General features: G+C 41.1%; 1 protein-coding gene across 25 annotated transcripts in view; it reads left to right on the top strand.

Annotated features, from left to right (window-relative positions):
* The window catches only part of PTPRD (protein tyrosine phosphatase receptor type D), a 1,160,352-nt gene that overhangs the window by 360,430 nt on the left and 780,407 nt on the right, over window positions 1-19,515 (top strand). For all 25 annotated transcript variants that reach the window (XM_081844735.1, XM_081844724.1, XM_081844745.1 and 22 more), the window contains one exon: window positions 17,708-17,751. The gene's annotated coding sequence lies outside the window, so the exon portion shown is untranslated. The remainder of the gene's footprint in view (window positions 1-17,707; window positions 17,752-19,515) is intronic.

Here is a 19,515-nt window from a genome sequence, read left to right as displayed (position 1 = left end):
CCGATTCCTTCCTGAAATTCGGACTGAAATTTAACACCCGTAAGTAGGATTGAGAAACCTATCGGGACTATAAAATTTGTTTGAAATTCGGTTGAAAACGGGGATGGTAAATAAAGGAAGTCTGCCTCCCCCCCTGGCTGCATGATCTTTAAAGCAACGGAACTTAAAGCTGCAATTGAAGGAGAAGTAATCTTGAACTTTTTAAAGCGGTTTAACCCTGGCATTGAATTTGAACCCCACCCCCAGCAAGCAGGAGCGAGGGGGGAAGAAAAGGGAACTTGATTTAACCTGCATGAAAGGAAGCAAAGGGAAAAACTTTCCGCTGTCTCTGACTCTGGGAGCGAGCTGCCTGGGTGAAACACTTGACAGGGACTGTCAGAAATGATAGACTGTGACTTTATTTGATACAATTTTGGTTTTTGTGACTTTGGGATTTTACTGAAAGAACAATTTGATAGCTTGTTGCAGCTAGAAGACTGGGTGATTGTGGTTAAAAACTTTCCTCTTTGGGGGCTTTTGGCTTCTTTGTTTTTTCCCTGTCTTGTGGATACATTGAATTGCTCCCTCTAGAGGAACTAAAGACAATAGTTGCAACTTAGACTGTAAAAAACAAGTCACTGGATTTTTCCATTCAAAGCTGCTCCTGTGGGAACGACCTTGGGACATGAGCGGCTCAGCAGAGGAGATAGCAACAAGGTCTAAAGTTAAAGCCGCACAAAAGAAAAGGGGCTCTACGTCAGGCACATTGTCAACAGGCGCAGCTGGACAGGAAAAAGGGATAGATATATTCATGGATTCAGTGACACAAGCTTTACTTAAGATAAATGAATCCTTAGAAAATTTGACAAAGCAGAGTACGGAAAATACCAAACAGCTGACAGAACTCACTACAAAATTGGACTTGAATACCAAAAGTATAACATCCAACACAGCAACCATAAATAAATTAACTGAGGAAAATGCAACAATCCGAAAAATAGCGGAAGAAGCGAAATCCACTGCAGACAACACACAGGAAAAATTAGCACCAGTATGCAAGAGGTTGGACGAACATGAGGCCGCTTTGTCTTTATGGGAGATGCAGAGGAAAGAGAGGAATTTAAGACTTAGATTGGTCCCAGAAAGTGAAGGGGACAACTTAGTGGACTTTCTCACTAAAGAACTTTCAGAATTTTGGCAGGTAAACACAGAGGAGGAAGAATTTAAGATAACGGCTGCCTTCAGACTGGGGAGAAGGCAAAATAGAAAGATTCCGAGGGATTGCCTGATAACTTTGAGATCAAAGGAGGAAAGAGACAAAATATTAAATCTACACTATCAAAGAACCCTTGAGATTGAAGACGTTTTTGTGCAAATTTACAAGGACATCCCGAAATACATTCTGGAGGCTAGAACTCACTATAAGAACCTGGTTTACCTGCTGAAACAGAATAGTATTCCTTTCAGGTGGGAGTTTCCACAAGGCCTGTCCTTTAGCTACAAAGGAAAGAAAGTTAAGATAAGAACAGTACAAGATAAAGAACATTTTTTGGACAGAAATGAAGAGGACCTACAGAAAGGAGTGGTAGAATTGACCTCTGAAACAGATCTTGGAAACCTGACATTTGGACGCAAATCACCAGCGGAAGAAGAACAGCCGCAGGGAGCGGCTGGAGGTAACTAATTAATGATGTCTCTGCAATTTTTGACTTGGAACTGTAATGGACTGAACCTTCCCAGAAAAAGGCGTGAAGTTTTTCATATTTTGAAAAGAAAACAATTGGATTTGATTTGTTTACAAGAGACCCACATAACAAGGACACACAGAAAATTGCTTATAAACAAAAGGCTAGGACAGGAATTCATTTCATCGGATAAAGTCAAGAAAAGAGGAGTGGTGATCTACGCAAAGGAGAAATTGGCCCCTAAATTGATTTTTAAAGATGAACAAGGAAGATTTTTGGCAATTGAAATACAAATCCTGGAGAAAAAATTTTGACAGTTGGTATTTACGCACCTAATGAAGGGAAGGCAGAATTTTTCAAGAAACTGCATGAGACATTAATGGACTATCTGGATTACAACGTAATTTTATTAGGAGATATGAATGGCGTGGTTTCTACAAATATGGACAAAGCACAAAGACAGGTGGTCTCTAAGGATGGGAGATTACCCAAGACTTTTTTTGAAATGACAGAGAATTTGGACTTGATAGACATCTGGAGAACTAGAAACCCTCTCGAGAGAGAGGGAACGTTTTTCTCTGAGGCACAAATGACATGGACAAGAATTGATCAAATTTGGATTACTAGTGGCATGGCTCCAAGGATAAAAAAAGTAGAAATCTGCTCAAAGACATGCTCCGACCATAACGCTGTGAAGATGGAAATGAAACTAACAACAGCTGGTTCCTTCAGATGGAGAATGAATGACACCTTATTTAGAGACGATGAGATTTACAAAAAGGCCCAAAAAACTTTGAAGGACTATTTTGAGATAAATCTGAGGACGGATGTTGAAAAAAGAGTGATTTGGGACGCAAGTAAAGCCGTGATGTGAGGTTTCCTAATACAACAGAATACTTTAAAGAGGAAAAAGCAAAATGAGAAGAAAGATAAGATCTTGGAAAGAATAAAAGAGGGAGAAAAGAGATTGAGGTCTAAACCAAAGTCTCATGAGATTTTGAAAGAAATTAAATTTTATCAGATGCAGTACATGGAACTGATGAACCAAGAGATAGAATGGAAAATCAAGCAAATGAGACAAAGGACATTTGAATCAGCAGACAAATGCGGGAAACTCCTCGCATGGCAATTGAAGAAGAGACAAAAACTGAATACAGTTACAAATTTGGAGGTGGATGGAAAGAACGTTACTAAACCAAATGAGATCAGCAATTGCTTTCAGAGTTATTTCAGAAGACTATATGCACAAGGGCCGGAGAATGAACGAGATATAGAAGATTTCCTTAAGAAATATGGATTACAAAAAATTTCTCAACAAAGTATGCTGATTTTAAATGAGAAAATAACAGATAAAGAAATAGAGGGTGCCATTCAGAATATGCAACTAGGTAAATCTCCAGGACCAGATGGATTAACCTCCAGATACTACAAAGCTTTGAAGGAATGGATAATACAGCCGTTGAAGGAGGTTTGCAATGAAATATTAGAGGGGGAAAAGGCTCCTGAATTGTGGAAAGAAGCTTTCATCACACTTATACCAAAGTCTGAAACTGAAAAAAATCAGATTAAGAACTACTGCCCTATATCATTACTTAATGTGGATTACAAAATATTTGCTGACATTTTAGCAAAAAGACTTAAGAAGGTGCTGGTGGAGGAGATTCACAAAGACCAGGCAGGCTTTCTCCCGGGAAGACACTTATCAAGCAACGTAAGGAATATAATTGATATTATGGAAATGCTGACAGTAAATATTAACATGAAGGCAGTTTTAATATTTGTGGACGCGGAGAAAGCCTTTGACAATATTTCTTGGAGCTTTATGAAGAAGAATCTCCAGGGGATGGGGGTAGGCCAAAGGTTTGAAAATGGTATAGGTGCAATATATTCGGAACAAAAGGCAAAGTTAATTGTAAATAATGTGGTTACTGATGAACTTCCGATAGAAAAAGGGACATGGCAGGGGTGCCCAATATCCCCATTACTTTTTATATCAGTCCTGGAGGTTTTATTAAATATGATCAGGGGGGACCAGTTGGTAAAAGGAATTCGGGTCGGAGCCAGACTGTACAAATTGAAGGCATTTGCAGATGACCTCGTATTGACTTTACAAGAGCCAGACACTAGCACAAAAAGAGTTTTAGAACTAATTCAATTCTTTGGCCAGGTTGCAGGATTTAAACTGAATAAACAAAAAACTAAAGTCCTGGGGAAAAACTTAAATGGTGAAAGGGAGAAGTTCCAAAGTGAAACTGGGTTGATGGTGGCTAAGAAAGTGAAATATTTGGGGATTAACATGACATCTAAAAATGTTAATTTATTTAAGGACAATTATGATAAATGTTGGACAGAGGTAAAGAAAGATCTAGAAATATGGTCGAAATTGAAGCTTTCCTTGTTAGGTCGAATTGCTGTGATCAAAATGAATGTTTTGCCAAGAATGTTATTTTTGTTTCAGACATTACAGATTGTGGATAAACTAGATTGTTTCAAGAAGTGGCAGAAAGATATATCTAGATTTGTCTGGCAGGGCAAAAAGCCCAGAATAAAATTTAAGATATTAACTGATGCAAAAGATAGAGGGGGGTTTGCCCTGCCGGATTTAAGACTTTATTACGAAGCAGCAGCTTTCTGCTGGTTGAAGGATTGGCTACTTCTTGAGAATACTGATATTTTGGATTTGGAAGGGTTTGACAATAGGTTTGGTTGGCACGCTTACATATGGTATGACAAGGTTAAAGCTCATAAAGGTTTTAAAAATCATGTGGTTAGGAAAGCATTATACAATGTCTGGACTCGATATAAAGATTTGCTGGAAAACAAAACTCCTAGGTGGTTATCACCAATGGAGGCTAAAGAAGTGAAGAAACTTAATATGGAATCTAATTGGCCAAAATATTCTGAAATCTTAGAACAAGAAAGTGGTAAATTTAAATTAAAGAGATTTGAAGAAATAAAGTCCATGGTAAGAGAGTGGCTCCACTATTATCAAATAATGGAGACCTTTAAACAAGACAGGAAAATTGGCTTCCAGGTGGAGAAATCTAAATTAGAAACAGAACTGCTAGAATCCAATACTAAGAATTTATCAAGAATGTATAATTTGTTGCTGAAGTGGAACACAATAGATGAGACAGTCAAATCAGCTATGATTAAATGGGAACAGGACATCGGTCATGACATTATGTTTGCGGACTGGGAACAGTTATGGACCACCGGTATTAAATTTACGGCATGTAATGCCTTAAGAGAAAACATTATGAAAATGATTTATAGGTGGTACATGACCCCAGTCAAGCTTGCAAAGATCTATCATTTGCCCAATAATAAATGCTGGAAATGTAATGAAACTGAAGGTACCTTTTTTCACCTTTGGTGGACCTGCCCAAAGATTAAAGCCTTCTGGGAAATGATTTATAATGAAATTAAGAAGGTACTTAAATGCACTTTTCATAAGAAACCAGAGGCATTCCTCTTGGGCATGGTTGGCCAACTGGTGACAAGAAAGGACAGGACTTTTTTTTTATGTACGCTACCACAGCAAAAAGGATACTACTAGCAAAGTATTGGAAGACGCAAGAACTACCCACACTGGAAGAATGGCAGACGAAAGTGATCGACTTTATGGGATTGGCAGAAATGACCGGCAGAATCCGTGACCAAGAGAAAGAGACGGCGGAGGAAGATTGGAGGAAATTTAAAGTTTACCTTAAGAACTGTTGTAAAATTGATGAGTGCTAAAATGTTAAGGGGAAGGAAGATGCAGAATTGCAGCTGAAACAGTTTGATGAATTAAGATGAAATTCAGAAAAAATAAGTTATAAATATAATTGGACTAAGGGGTTGCTGAAAAATTGCAAAATAAGGATGCAGAGAGGGGGAGGTATGGGGAAGTCCATGAAAGAAGGTTTATGAAAAGGAGGATATGAAAAATATATGTGTGTATGTATTTGTTTGTTTTGTTTGTTTTAAAATGAAAAACCAATAAAAAAAATTAAAAAAAGAAAAAGAAAAGTGGAATGTGTGAGCTAAAGTGTACCCCCCCCTCCGGGAACCGGGAGTGATCCGTGAGAGCGCCTGGTGAGGAGATATAGAGGTTTTGACAGCTGTCAAAGTAGCTGTCAAAGTTGAAGAATAAAAAGAGAACTTTGTTACGATGACTTTGCCGGTTATATTTGTTACAATTTGGATATAAATTGTTGAAAACAAGGGATAACAAGTTACTTTGACTCTTGGGTGTGATCTGGAAGGAAACTGAGTTACCATAATCCCTCTAGAGGGGGCTTTGGGACACTACAAGAATTGCTGTAAGTGGAAAAATACGTATGGAATTGAATAGGACTTTTTATCTCCTGGGAAAACTGCAGAAATGAAACATTATTTTGTCTACAGAGGTCTCTACACTAAAGGAGACAATAGATCTATCTATTGAAGAATGGAAGGGACTTGACGCAAGTTTTTGTTCCTGAACAAATAAAGCCTCTGTAGAGGAATTAGAAGCTTTTGGAATTAGAACGTTTTTGCAGTGGAACAGGAAAAGAAACCAGAGGAAAGTGAGGAAAGAGAACAACAAGAACTGGACAAAGCTGGAAGTGGGAACATTTGGGACATTCAGATTTAAAAAGACTAAGAAATAAAATTTGAGTTTTACTCTTAAATATAGAGATCTGGATGGAAAAAATGGACCTTCTTGAGATAGAGTCCTTCCAAGATTGGGTGTTTGAAACTAAAGACTACCAAAAAGATGGCAAAGACTATTAAAAAGACGGCAAAGTGGAGCTGAGAGAGATTTGGACATAGATGTGGGGTCTCCAGGCGGACAGCAGACATTGATGGACATTGGGGATCATAACCGGGAAAGGGGGGAGGGAAATTTGGAATCCAAAGGGTGTAAAATTATACTTTGTTCTTTATTTTTTTTTTTATTTCATTCTGTTCTGCGTATTAAAGAGGGGAACTCGTGGAAGGGAACAGGGGTCGATTTTAGGGGGGGGGAATATTTTTAACATTGGGTCAATGATAATAAGCTCAAAATTTGGGGTAAGAACTTGCTGAACTAATTTAATGGAATTGGAATATAAGAGGGGGTGAGGTGGGGAAGTCCTGGAAAGATGTTAATGAAAATAAGGCCTAAAAGTAAATGTTCTTTTTTTCTTTTTCTTTTTCTGTTATATTTGGAAATTTCAATAAATATTATTTAAAAAAATAAAAAATAAGTATACATGTATATATATGTATGTATGTATGTATGTATGTGTTTATGTGTGTATATGTGTATGTGCATGTGTATATATACACACACATATATATATCACACACAGAGAGAAAGAGATCAGATCCACGACCCGCTTTTCCTTGCACCTTCTTTCACGCCCTGTGCTGTTCCATAAAATCTTCCAGATCTCCTGAGCAGATTTTCAGGATGTGCACTGCTGGAGGCTGTATCCCTCTCAATTCCTGTTGCTGGGAATTGCATGTGGGAAGAGTGCTGTTAAATTCAGGTTGTGCTTTTGGGCTTCCCATGGGCATCTGGCTGGCCAACTGTGACTGTCAGTTTGCATTTCTTAGTACAGAAAGTATTGATCTGATGTGTAGAGATCATTCCTATTCTAATTAATTCAAGAGGGTTCCTGAAGCTTCTGTGTGTGAAAGAAATAAGCAGAAGGTTCATGATGTTTGGGTTGTTCCTTCAGAGAAGCTGAGTAGAGCTGGTTTAAGCTGGTTCTCTTATCTCTTTATGTCAATGTCATGCTGACTATAAAAGTAAGGCCAGAAGGAGCCTGGGTTTCACTTTCTCTTTCTGACTCTTTTCCTTCTGGTGTGGTGTTCTGTACATGGTATGCTTAGTTGTTAAGGTTTAGACATATAATAAGTTATTGTAAGTTTAAGTTATGTCTGCTGCAACTGGATTTCTTATGGACAGGGCCAATCCTGAATGTATTGGATTTGTGACCATTATGTTCATTTGCCTTCAATAGCTGTAAAGCTCTCCTGGGTGAAGTATTAATTGCCTCTGGTCCATTTGGCGGGGGGTGGGGGGCAGTTTTTACTCTGCTAACTATACATTGGAGTCTTGTTCTGGATCAATATTGAGTAGAATTTCATGACAGTGACAACAGATGCTAGACTAGATATGACATTTAAAACACATGTTATCTCAGTGATCTTTACAATAAACTTGTATGAAATAGCACTTTTCTTTTGCTGTTAGAGAGACACAGGTGGCGCTGTGGGTTAAACCACTGAGTCTAGGGCTTGTGATCAGAAGGTCAAAAGTTTGAATCCCCGCGACGGGGTGAGCTCCCGTTGCTCAGTCCCTGCTCCTGCCCACCTAGCAGTTCGAAAGCACATCAAAGTGCAAGTAGATAAATAGGTACCGCTCCGGCGGGGAGGTAAACAGTGTTTCCGTGTGCTTCTCTGGTTCGCCAGAAGCGGCTTAGTCATGCTGGCCACATGACCCGGAAGCTGTATGCCGGCTGCCTCGGCCACCCAGAGTCGTCCGCGACTGGACCTAATGGTCAGGGGTCCCTTTACCTTAGCAGGCTATTACTATGTTCTTATCTACCATCTTTTTTCCCCTGTTGACCATGAACCAAGGAACTTGCGTTTCCCCCCTAAGGATAGCGGCAGACCTGGGTACTTCATCCCTTGCATATTCCTTCTTCCCTTTCTTATTTGTAACCTGAAATCTATATAGCACCTAAAAAAAAAAAAAAATAAAAGCCTCATTTGGTTGTTTGCTTTCCTTCTGCTATATTTCATCTTGCACCTGTGCCCAGATGCAAAATCCATGGTTTGCATACTTCCCCCTTGCTTTGTTTGCCATTGAGCCTGGTGAAGAGAAGTCAAAAATTTGCAAGCTGTTTTATGATATTTTGGTTGGACTAATAATAAAGATGTTGTCCAAATATGATTTTTTTAATCTTACACATATTTTCAGTTCTACTGAAATTGATAGGGCTTATTCCCAAGGAAATCTGCACCAGATTATAGCATAGATTATAGCATATAATCATAATTCTATGCAAATTTACCTGTGAGTAAGTCCTATTAAACATGGTGAAGCTTACTTCTGAGCAAATATGTATAGAATGGTGCCATAAATGACTGAACCGTGCTCTACTGAAACTTGTCATAATGCAAGGATAACACTACAGAAAAGCTTGCAAATCCTGAGCAGAATGTGGCAGCTGCTACAAACTGAACTGCTACACTGCAGTGGTTTAGGACAGTGAAAAAGAACATTGCATCTAATTGAAACTGCAGGAGAAATGTAGGGAGGCAGAATGTAATTACACAAATTGGAATTTGTCCAGGACACCAGGGTTAACATGCCTACTCCTTTTTTAAAAGATGGAAAGAGAGAAAGAAAATGTTTTGATGCTTGTTGATATATTTCACCCACACAGCGTCTCTTAAGCCAGTTGTAAATAATAGGCAACGTGAAGAGAGGAGAGCCTTGAAATTTTCCTTTCTAAGGAAATACTGCTCCCTGAAATGTTCTTCATTAAGGACGGGCTTGGCATAACACCCTCTTTCCTCCAGGTAGCAAAGTGATTAATAAAAAGTTAAAGATGTGGAGGTGCTGCAAATGTGTATAGCCAGTTTAAAACCCAGCAAACTGTCGTCAATGTTAATGTGGCAAAAATCAAAATTCCTCATTGGCCGTGCAGCTCAATAAGTTATACCGGGATTTTGTGAGGATTAAATTGTATACATCTCATGTATATTGATTGATCCTCAAAGAAAGGACAGAATTATGTGCATTGATGATACTTACTGAAATTGTGAGGTTTATTTTTATCTATTTGCTTTCCAAAATTCATGTTGGATAGAGGATGTATTTTTCTATGCAGCTGTTCTAATGAGTGTCTATTCCTTGTGGATTTCCTCACGTCCATATTAGTTTGATGAGGTGGATAAAGCACAATCCTTACATTAGTGTATGTGTGTGTGTGTGTGTGTGTGTGCTTCAAGTCTTTTGTAGGTAGGATTGAATCATATATGGTTAAATTTAAAGCCATCTATAACTGGCTTGTAATTCATAAGCATCCCACATGGATTTGGGCCTGTATACGTTCACATGAAGGGGACGCAAGTGGCTCTGTGGTCTAGACCACTGAACCTCTTGGACTTACCAATCAGAAGGTCGGTGGTTCGAATCCCCACGAAGGGGTGAGTTCCCATTGCTGAGTCCCAGCTCTTGCCAACCCAGCAGTCCGAAAGCATGCCAAAAAGTGCAAGTAGATAAATAGGTACCACTCCAGTGGGAAGATAAACAGCATTTCTGTGCGCTGCTCTGGTTTTGCCAGAAGCGGCTTAGTCATGCTGGCCACATGACCCAGAAAAACTGTCTGCGAACAAATCCCGGCTCCCTCAGCCTGTAAAGCGAGATGAGTGCCGCAACCCGAGTCATCTGTGACTGGACTTAACTGTCAGGGGTCCTTTACCTTTACCTTTTTTATGTTCACATGAGGCTTCATGATGTGCAGCAGAACACAGGCCAGAGATGGAAAGCCCAAAAGGGACATCTATGCTGCTATGTGGTTCAGTGGTGACTTCAAGTCAAAGACTGAGTTCTAATTCATTGCTTCTTAGGCTACTGTGGCAGCGATTGACCTCCTTTTTCTTTCCTTTTGTGCCACTGCCCAAGGTGTGGGAAAACTCGTGGCAGCTGCCAACTGGAGCTGGCTATCCGGCCCCCCAAGAAAAATATATCTCGTGGAATAATAATACTTCAAGACATAATATTGTTTTCGAGGACAGGGTTCTCTTGGCTGCCTGGATGGAGGATGTAAAGGAGCATGTGAGTGTGTGGAGAGAGAGAAAAATGCATTCATTGCTTCACTTGCTTTTGTTTCAGGCCCCTCCCATCACTGGCATGGGGTTCCTGGAAGATAACCCAAAAGTCTCTGGTCTTGGGGGGGGGGGAGATTTCCCCTGCCTCTGTTCTGCTCAGTGATATTTATCTTTGGCTTCCTTCAGGCTTCACATGCTTCTCTGAGCCATGTCTTCAGTTCCTCAATGCCCATAAACTTCCTGCTTTTTCTTCAGCTGATCCAGAGCCACACACACAATCTACTCCTTGGCCAAGGGGAGTCGTGGCATCTGACAGAACAATTACCTTAGTGTGATGTTGAGTTCCTCCTAGTATCCCCACAGCTCCCAGCAAAAAGTCACAACACTTTACAGACATTTAACCATTTACCAATGCTGTTTTTCTAGACAAAGAGGTGCTGGAACACACCATGAACTTATCTCTTGTTCTCTTAGATGGGCAATGATGCTCACCTGAGATGTGTCGGAGCTGAGCTATGGTGAGCTCTGGCTGAAAAAAGTGCTTTAAACATTTAAAAAACAAAATTTTACCTCAGAAACAAAATGGTTTCTCTACACACACATAGTGGAAAGTGACTGAACAAAGTGTGGCAATTTCATACTAAGCCCATTATCTCGAAATGCCCTTCATGGAAGTCTCAACCAAATTCCCCAACAACATTAAAAACAGATCCCTAATTTTGATTACAACACGACTTCAATCACAGAGTGTGCATGTTTGTAAGATCGGTTGAGCACCCAGTCTGGTATCACTAACGCCTGGGAAATCAAACTGCTTTACATCTTGTAAAAGCAGTTGAAGTTCCACATGTGCTTTGTTTAAGAAGAGGACACTAAGTTCACAGAAAGGACAAGCACAAAACAAAACAAAAACTCTTAGGGGTAAACTAAAGAAAAGAAATTCCCCTCCAGCAGATTCATAGAGATAACTGTGTTATCAGTAGAGATGTGCCTTCTCTAATGCTGAACGTTACATGACTTGCACTGACAAGATTAGCCCCAGTTGAAATGAGAAAGAAATAAAAAGCAAAGACTGCTTTCCCACCCATGCAATTTGTTGAAGGAGCAACAAAGTAATGTGCTAATGTAAATAAAACGGACTGATTGTATTGCACGTCAAGGCCCCGGCGCACCCCCTAGAATAATAAAAACACATTGATGCAGATTTTTAGGTTAAAGGTTAATAGGCAAAATTTAGGCCACAACTTTATTGACTACAGCAATGTGAGTGATATTGGCTTAAAAAAAAAGGTAAAGGACCCCTGACAGTGAAGTCCAGTGAAGTCCAGTGAACGACTCTGGGTTTGTGGCGCTCATCTCGCTTTACTGGCCGAGGGAGCCAGCGTTTGTTTGTCCGCAGACAGTTTTTCCGGGTCATGTGGCCAGCATGACTAAGCCACTTTTGGCGAACCAGAGCAGTGCACGGAAACACCATTTACCTTCCTGCTGGAGTGGTACCTATTTATCTACTTGCACTTTGACGTGCTTTCGAACTGCTAGGTTGGCAGGAGCTGGGACAGAGCAATGGGAGCTCACCTCGTCACAGGGATTTGAACCGCCGACCTTCTGATCGGCAAGCCCTAGGCTCAGCGGTTTAGGCTTTGGTAACAACTATATCTGACTCCTGCCCGCCTTGCAGGAAGTCTAGAAGAGTAAACCACCAACAGAGGGAGCTCCATCGATCGCAACCAACTGAAGCTTGCCCCGGGGTTCCCGCTGGGTCCTGGCATGACCCTAGTCCCCCAAGTGGACTTCGGCCGAAATCCAGACCCACGGATTCCTTTATTGGAATACCCTTGTACCTGGAGGGGTAAGTGATGGCCGCACCTGCCCTCCCCCACATCTCACTAAGCCAATGCCTAACTGCCAAACCTTGTGAGACAGGGCCTTTTCTGTGGCAGCACCTAACTTACGGAATTCTCTCCCTAGAGAGGTAAGACTTGCCCCATCCCAGATGACTTTTAGATGAGCAGCAATATCATTTTTATTCTTCCTGGTTTTAGTGTGTATGTGTTTGGTGTTATTGCTGTTTAGGGTTTAAGATTAAATCTTTAATGTTAAAAGTGTTTGATGATATTTTCAATTTTGTTATTGTTTCAGCTTTCTGTGTGTGTTTTCTTTATTGTGTACTACGTCTGTTAGAGCCTGGCAACTGCCAGAGCTGTATTGAATGCATATCTTTATTGTGAAATGAAATATGTGATGCTTGTCACATTTTAACATGCCTTGGAAACAGCCTTTGCCCATCAGAATCCATTCTGAATGTTGATGTGTGCTTTGATAAAGATGAAATACAGTCATAGAAGTTTTAAGGATTGCATTTTCTCCAAATATATTTATTCTAAAATGGAAATGCAATAAATGTTTTGTATAAATCACAGTCCTTCTGTGTGCCTTCTATTAATTCAAGAATATGTGTAAAGTATGCATTAGTTTGGCATCTCATGTCTTCCGTACTCAGCTCTGTTAGAAAGAATTTGATATTCAAAATAACTCTCTAGTAAACTTTTATCTAGTTCCCCCTTGTTTTTCTTCACTGTGTATATTTGACTATAATTGACAAGCTGTTCCAAGGAATTAAGTATTCCCCAGCTAGATGGCCTTTGTAAAGAGGAATATCCTTGAAGGTAATCAACAAACTGAAACACAGCATGTTTTCTTAGCTTGTAATTCCTGATAAATCAATACCAGGCAAACACTCTTACTTTAAAGGTTAAATACTTTAAGCCCTTTGGTAGTAATTGAGTGTATTTTCAAGAGAGGTTTAATTTTGATGGGAGTGGGGGTTTTGGTGTGTTCCTCCCACCCCCATCAATTCCAGTACTTCAATCCTCATACTTGTGACAGCGAATATTGTAGATTGCTCTGAAGCAGCTCATACTGGATCCAAATAAATATACACAGATGCTTCTGTTAGAATAAATGCCTCCAAATACAGTGGTACCTTGGGTTACATATACTTCAGGTTACATACGCTTCAGGTTACAGACTCCGCTAACCCAGAAATAGTACCTCGGGTTAAGAACTTTGCTTCAGGATGAGAACAGAAATTGCGTGGCGGCAGTGGGAGGCCCCATTAGCTAAAGTGGTGCTTCAGGTTAAGAACAGTTTCAGGTTAAGAACGGACCCCCAGGTTAAGTACTTAACCCGAGGTACCACTGTACTACATCTTTTGGATCTTCAAGTGAGGAAGCTGGTATAATTGTGTGCAATCTTATACAGTCCACTCTAAAAGTCTTGTCTTTTAAAAGAGTTTATTGTTGCAGTAGTTGCAGTGGATTGACTGTCATTCAACTGCCCTGCCAATGTTATTAGACATAGGCCAGGATCCAATGAACTACTTGAGCCATGTCAAAGGCTTGGAGGTGGCCATGACCCAGTGCCAAATGGCACAAGTTTCTCTGCAAGTACTCTGTGGCATGGAAGACTGCTGTTTGCAAAGCATAATTCCAAAACTCGTTGAGTGTACAGAACTAATTATATAGTTCTTTTGATCCTAGTGTCATTTTGCTTCCATTTTGAAAGGTATTATGAGAACAAGAATATCAGATAAAGTTTATTTTGCCTTCCTTGTCTGCAGTATCCTACAAAAAGAGAGAGTGCGAGAGAGAGAGAGCTGGGGGAAGACATCTTATGTATTGTGATGTATTTGAAACACACCCAGAAAATGCAATACAGTAGATGGCTAAGAATATGTTGTTTCCAATGTTAGGGATTGAATCCTATGCATACTTGGGACCATAGCATCTGACTTGACTTTTAGCAGAGCCAGCCAAACTTTGAGGCAAGGTGAGGTGATTGCCTCAGGTTGCAAGATCCACAGGGGCAGCCAAACCAGCCTCTGAGAAATATGTTACCCATGGCTGCTGCTACAGGACAGCAACTATGGCAGTGTGTTCCTTGGAAGTCCCTCTGCTGCCTCCTTGGCAGCCCCCCCCCCCATGCAACCTCTACAGCAAAGTGATGAGCAAAACTATCAGCAGTTAAAAACAAACAAGCAACAGTTTTGACAACAGGCCACAAAATCACACAGAAGTCTGCTTTATGTTGTTTATGAACCACCAGAAGCATTCATCTGTCACTACCTGAGTTGTTCAGATTCATGGTGGTCTAGATTGTGGCATGGGGAGCATCCGTTATTGTTCTGCTATCTGAGGAGTCATTGGTGTCAAAATCACGAGCCAGATTTTGGCCACCTTACATTTTGTGCTGGTTCCCTGAGCCACTGGTTTTAATTTAGAAGGTGGGGAGGAGATAACTATGGATTGTATCCAACGGTGGTGTGACCAATCACTCATACTCACTTGGAGGCCTCTGTGTCCCTGAATACCTTCTCTGGTGTGCTAGGGTTCCTCTGAACAGTGTGCACTGTGTAACAGGGGAGTGCAAAATGGCATGCATGGTGCATTTTGCTTTAACAATCTTCCCTCCTGCTGACCACGCAGATGCTTTTAATTTAAAAGGAACGCGTGAGAATAATCTTTTAGAACTATATTCCATTTCCAACCATTCCTCATCCAGAAATGTACTTGCCGAATTAATGCAGGACATGTTTTACACTCGTCAATGTGTTCCATATAGATATTGATCAACAAAGCCAGCAAGAGAAGTTTTGACATATTTGACAAGTGACAAGATCAAGTCACTATACTTAAAGGTGAACTGCAAAGACATTTTTAAAACCCAGATCCTTAGAGGGAAAAAATAAAAAATCTATATTTTGTGTGCTGCATTGAAATTTTCAAGACGTAACATATATAACTACAGCAATATTTTTACCAATACAGCAGTTTCATTAGTTGCAAAACATGCACATTGTTTCATTAGATTTAGATGCAACAGTTCAATCCTTATGCATGGTTACAAAAAAAAGTAAGTTCCACTGAGTTAGGCAAATAGTTATCAGTGGTGTAGCATAGTGTAATGGGATAAGGGGTTGCTTGTGCGTAAGCTCCCAAAACGCTCCAAGTTGAGCCGTTGGTTAAAACTCTCCCTAGCCGGACAGCCCTCAGTTTGTGGCTGTCTTAATCACTGGCAGGATCCGTCAGTGGGCATTTCCTGAACTTCTTCCAACATAAGAGTTCTTTGACAGAAAGTCTCCGCCTTGATTCCCTGCGCGACAGCTTTCTGCGCAGTGTGGGCGTTCCAAGGGGAGGTCCTGAGCTCTCTCCACTGGTCTCGCTGGAAGCGTCTCTGAGCCTTACCTCCGACGCCTCTTTCCCCCCTCCTTCTTCAGCGGAAGCTCTCCCTCTTTCCCGGCTGGTTCCTCCCCAGCATCCGAGGGTCTCCCATCCTCTGAGAGCCTCTCCACCACCCTGCGCTCCGATGGCAGTTCCCTGACACATAGGTTGCCAGCTTTTGGAAGAGGGAAGTTGCAGGGCTGAGCCCGTTTACGATTGCTGCATTTCTAGCAACTTTATTGACTCTCCTTTCTGCCCCAGCCACTTAGGGCCAGCAGTACCACCCCATAAGGCCCCACCAGTTGTGGGGAAAATTTGGGTTGTGACCTTGGTATATAAAGGTGATGGCACAGGAAATGGGTAATATCACAGGCAACAAAACACATGGAATGAAATGTATTTGTTTATTATCATTGTAAAAAATGACTTTTCTATTCCTCAATATGAAAACAAGTCTCAATTTTACAGTAATATGGTGGGAGAATGTTCAGAATGGTATTGCTTTTGCAGTATTTACGAACAAGCTACCTTCCGAAGAATTATTGCAGCAAACATGCAATTGGATAATACTCTCAGAAAATGGAATTTTCATATCTCATGAAGTACTGCATTTGTTTTTAAAATCTTGAAATTATTAGATTTGTAACAAATAAACTCATGAGAGTTCAAGTTTTCAATATTTTCAGCTAGAAGGTTTATTCCTTAAATAAAGCAGAATTTATGAACAGTGATAGCTAAAGTAAAAAGTGCAGGAAATAAGGTTATACTCAAGGGAAAGTTATGTTTACCAAATGTATGGGGGTTTTTTTTGGAAAACTTTAATTTGGCCTCATAAGATTGCTGTAAACAAAAGAGAAGTCAGTGTGTTTCTCTGTTAATCAGTTGGCTGCTATTGTCCCCATATACAATTATCTCACACCCCTTTTTGCCTTTACTTTCATACTGACTCACCTATCTGTTCCATGCATCGAGACTGTGGAACTTGTGTTGTCATACTACAAGTCCCATCATCCTCGATCACTGCCTATGCAGACTTGGGTGATGGGAATTGCAGTCCATCACTGGTAAGGTCAGAGGATCTCATCATTTCCATATGCTCACACCTTTTGTGGCACAATAAGTTCATTTTTTTGTTGTTGTGCAGAAAGTTCATTGTTTCCTTTGAAATAAAAACCACGCTCTCAGGTAACTTGCATTGCACTCTCTGTGATAAACACCTGCATCTGTAGCTATATCAGTGCTATTGGGCAGAAAAAAATCTGTTTGAAAGATATTGGTTAGGCCATATGGACAGCTTTTCACTCCAGCAATGGATTTCACACAGGTCTGTTCTGAATCTGTGTGCATAAAATGCACAGATTCAGGCATGGCAAAGGAGCAGGGTACATGTACCATATTGGCCTGAATATAAGCCTCACTTTCCCCCCAAATTCTGACCGTGAAAAGTTAAAGTGTGGCTTATATTCGTGGCCTTACGGTATGCAGCCAGGAACACAGGGCAAATAGTGCCAGGTGCACAGCAAAGTGGCACCTGTCCCATGCGTATTCCCTGTCCTCTCCCCCAAGGCCGGGAAAGGAGAGAGAGAGGAAGGGGAAAGGCCACTGGCAACACAGCGCAACCCCCCACCCACCCAACAGGCAGCCAAGAGCAGCGAGGAAGGGAGTGGCTTATATTCAGGTATTTTCCCTTTTTCTCCCCCCCCCCCAATTTTAAAGATGCAGCTTATATTTGGGTGCAGCTTATATTCAGGCCAATACGGTACTTTTGTCCAAAAGGAAGAAAAAACTGTAAATAGAAGGGGATGAGAATTACTAAAAATAAACATACAGCCATTGTATCCTTCATTTGGATTTCGTTTGAAATTTTATACTTTTATGGTTTTTATGTTCCCAAGTTACAGAAGACAATTGGAATTTTTGTTTCATTAAAAAGCAAATAGATTTGTATGCAATTCTGATTATTGTTGTTAATGAAACGTGATTCAAATACTGATTAAAACAATGCACTTTTTAATTTTCTTTTAGCTCTCTGTCCTGAGACACAACAGCAGGATGTGCCTTGGAGAAGGGTAAGTAACCCAGTTTGGTATATGTAAGAGGGCCTCAGGATATGTGTTTAGTTTGTCTGTTGATGTATGTGTGTGCAGTAGATACATTTGATCTAGCTACATTGTATAGAGATCATTTTGGGGCACTTTTCTCTTTACCAAACTCTGATACACTTGGTTTGTGTGTGCTTTTGGAGAAAAAAAATATTAAGCCATTAAGTCTTCAAGGCACAGAGTGTAGAATTCAAGGATACAACCACAAACAGGATGGCAAGGGGTGGTGGTAATGTGGCCGGGAGTTTATTTGGGCTGTTGCATGTGCAGCCTCCATCCTCCATTTCAAAATTACCACCCTGGAACCTCCTTCTTGCAATAGTTTTCCTTCTAAAAAAGTTCTTCTCCAGGTGCGTAATATAGTTCTAGGCAGACGTAAGTCTCCAGAAAGTCTGGAGAAATTTCTTTTAATATAATGTTTGAGGGAAGCAGAGGAAAGGAAGCAGGTGCTTCAGGAAAGTCATTAGGAAAGCCGGGAGGCAAGAAGACAGAATCCTGAGAAGAGGTAAGAATGGTTCTTATTCATAGCCAATCTCCAGCCTCTGTTCAGTGACCATTTTATCTCCTAAATTCCATCCCTTCTGTGCAGAACACACAGAGTTAACTTACAGACGTTCCAAAACAATAGCCCTACTTGCAGTTATGTATAAGATAAACAAGCTACAGCTTAGGGCCTACTCTATTGGGGACCCCAAAAAAAATTAAAGGGAAAAAACTGGATGTACATTTCCAAAATATAACATAAAAAACAAATAAAATAAAACCTACATACAGCAACAGTGTTTTGTGTTGTGTAAGCTCCTATGATGTGAGTGATGGGCCCCGGCTGCTAGCCTGCTCCCTAAAATATCACTGGTTTGCTCATTTCTATATATAGAGTGCCTCTATTCTGCATGGACTTGTTGCATGGCAACAGGTGCAAATGGCTTTAGATACTGTGATGGGATGATGAGCTGCTTGTGCGTAAAAGCTTAGTCCCTCAGAGCTTGGGCATGGTTCTCAAAGCTCTTTCCTCCACGGAGCCCCTCAAAACATGACTCCCTTAATCGCTGGCAGAATCCGACAGTGGGCGTTTACGAAATCTACTCCAGCATAAAAGTTCCTTAACGGAAATGCGTCTTCGGGATTCTCGGCGCGACAGTTTCCGGCGAGGAGTAGGTGTCCCTGTAGGAGGTCCTGAAACTTCCCCACTGTTTCGCTGGAAGTCTCCTTGAGCCATCCCTCCGACTCACTTTCTCTCTGCATTCCCTCTCTCCCCCTGCTGGTGCCTTCTTCCGCTGTCGAGTCTCTCCTAGCTTCCGTGAGCCCTTCCACCACCTGCCTCTCCGATGGCAGTTCCCTGACATCCACCTCCCCTCCAGGGCCCCCTTCACCCCCTCCCGCCCCCTCCTCTACGGGTGGTGAGGATGAAACCCCCCGGAAAGAACCTCCCTCATCTTCCGAAGACTCGAACACTTCCCTCCACCTACTACCGTCCCTTCTTCCTGAGTACTCCTCCTCATCGGAGTCTACTCCTTCTTCCAGCCCTGATTCTGGGAACCCTTCGAACTCCTCTTCCTCGTCGGTGGTGCCGAAGTGTTCCTTCCTGAACTGCGTTACAGGCTGAGGTTTTCTTGGGAACCGTTGATGAAACGTTTCTATTAAAACCTCGTCATTGACCTCTTCTGCCGGTACCCATGTGTCCTCTGACTCCGGTTCCCCTTCCCATGCTACCAAATACTCCACCTGATT

This window comes from Podarcis erhardii (assembly GCF_964252035.2).
Source record: "Podarcis erhardii genome assembly, chromosome: 17".
NCBI lineage: Eukaryota > Metazoa > Chordata > Lepidosauria > Squamata > Lacertidae > Podarcis > Podarcis erhardii.
The sequence above is the reverse complement of the archived record's forward strand: the minus strand, read 5'-3'. Positions and strand labels throughout refer to the sequence as shown.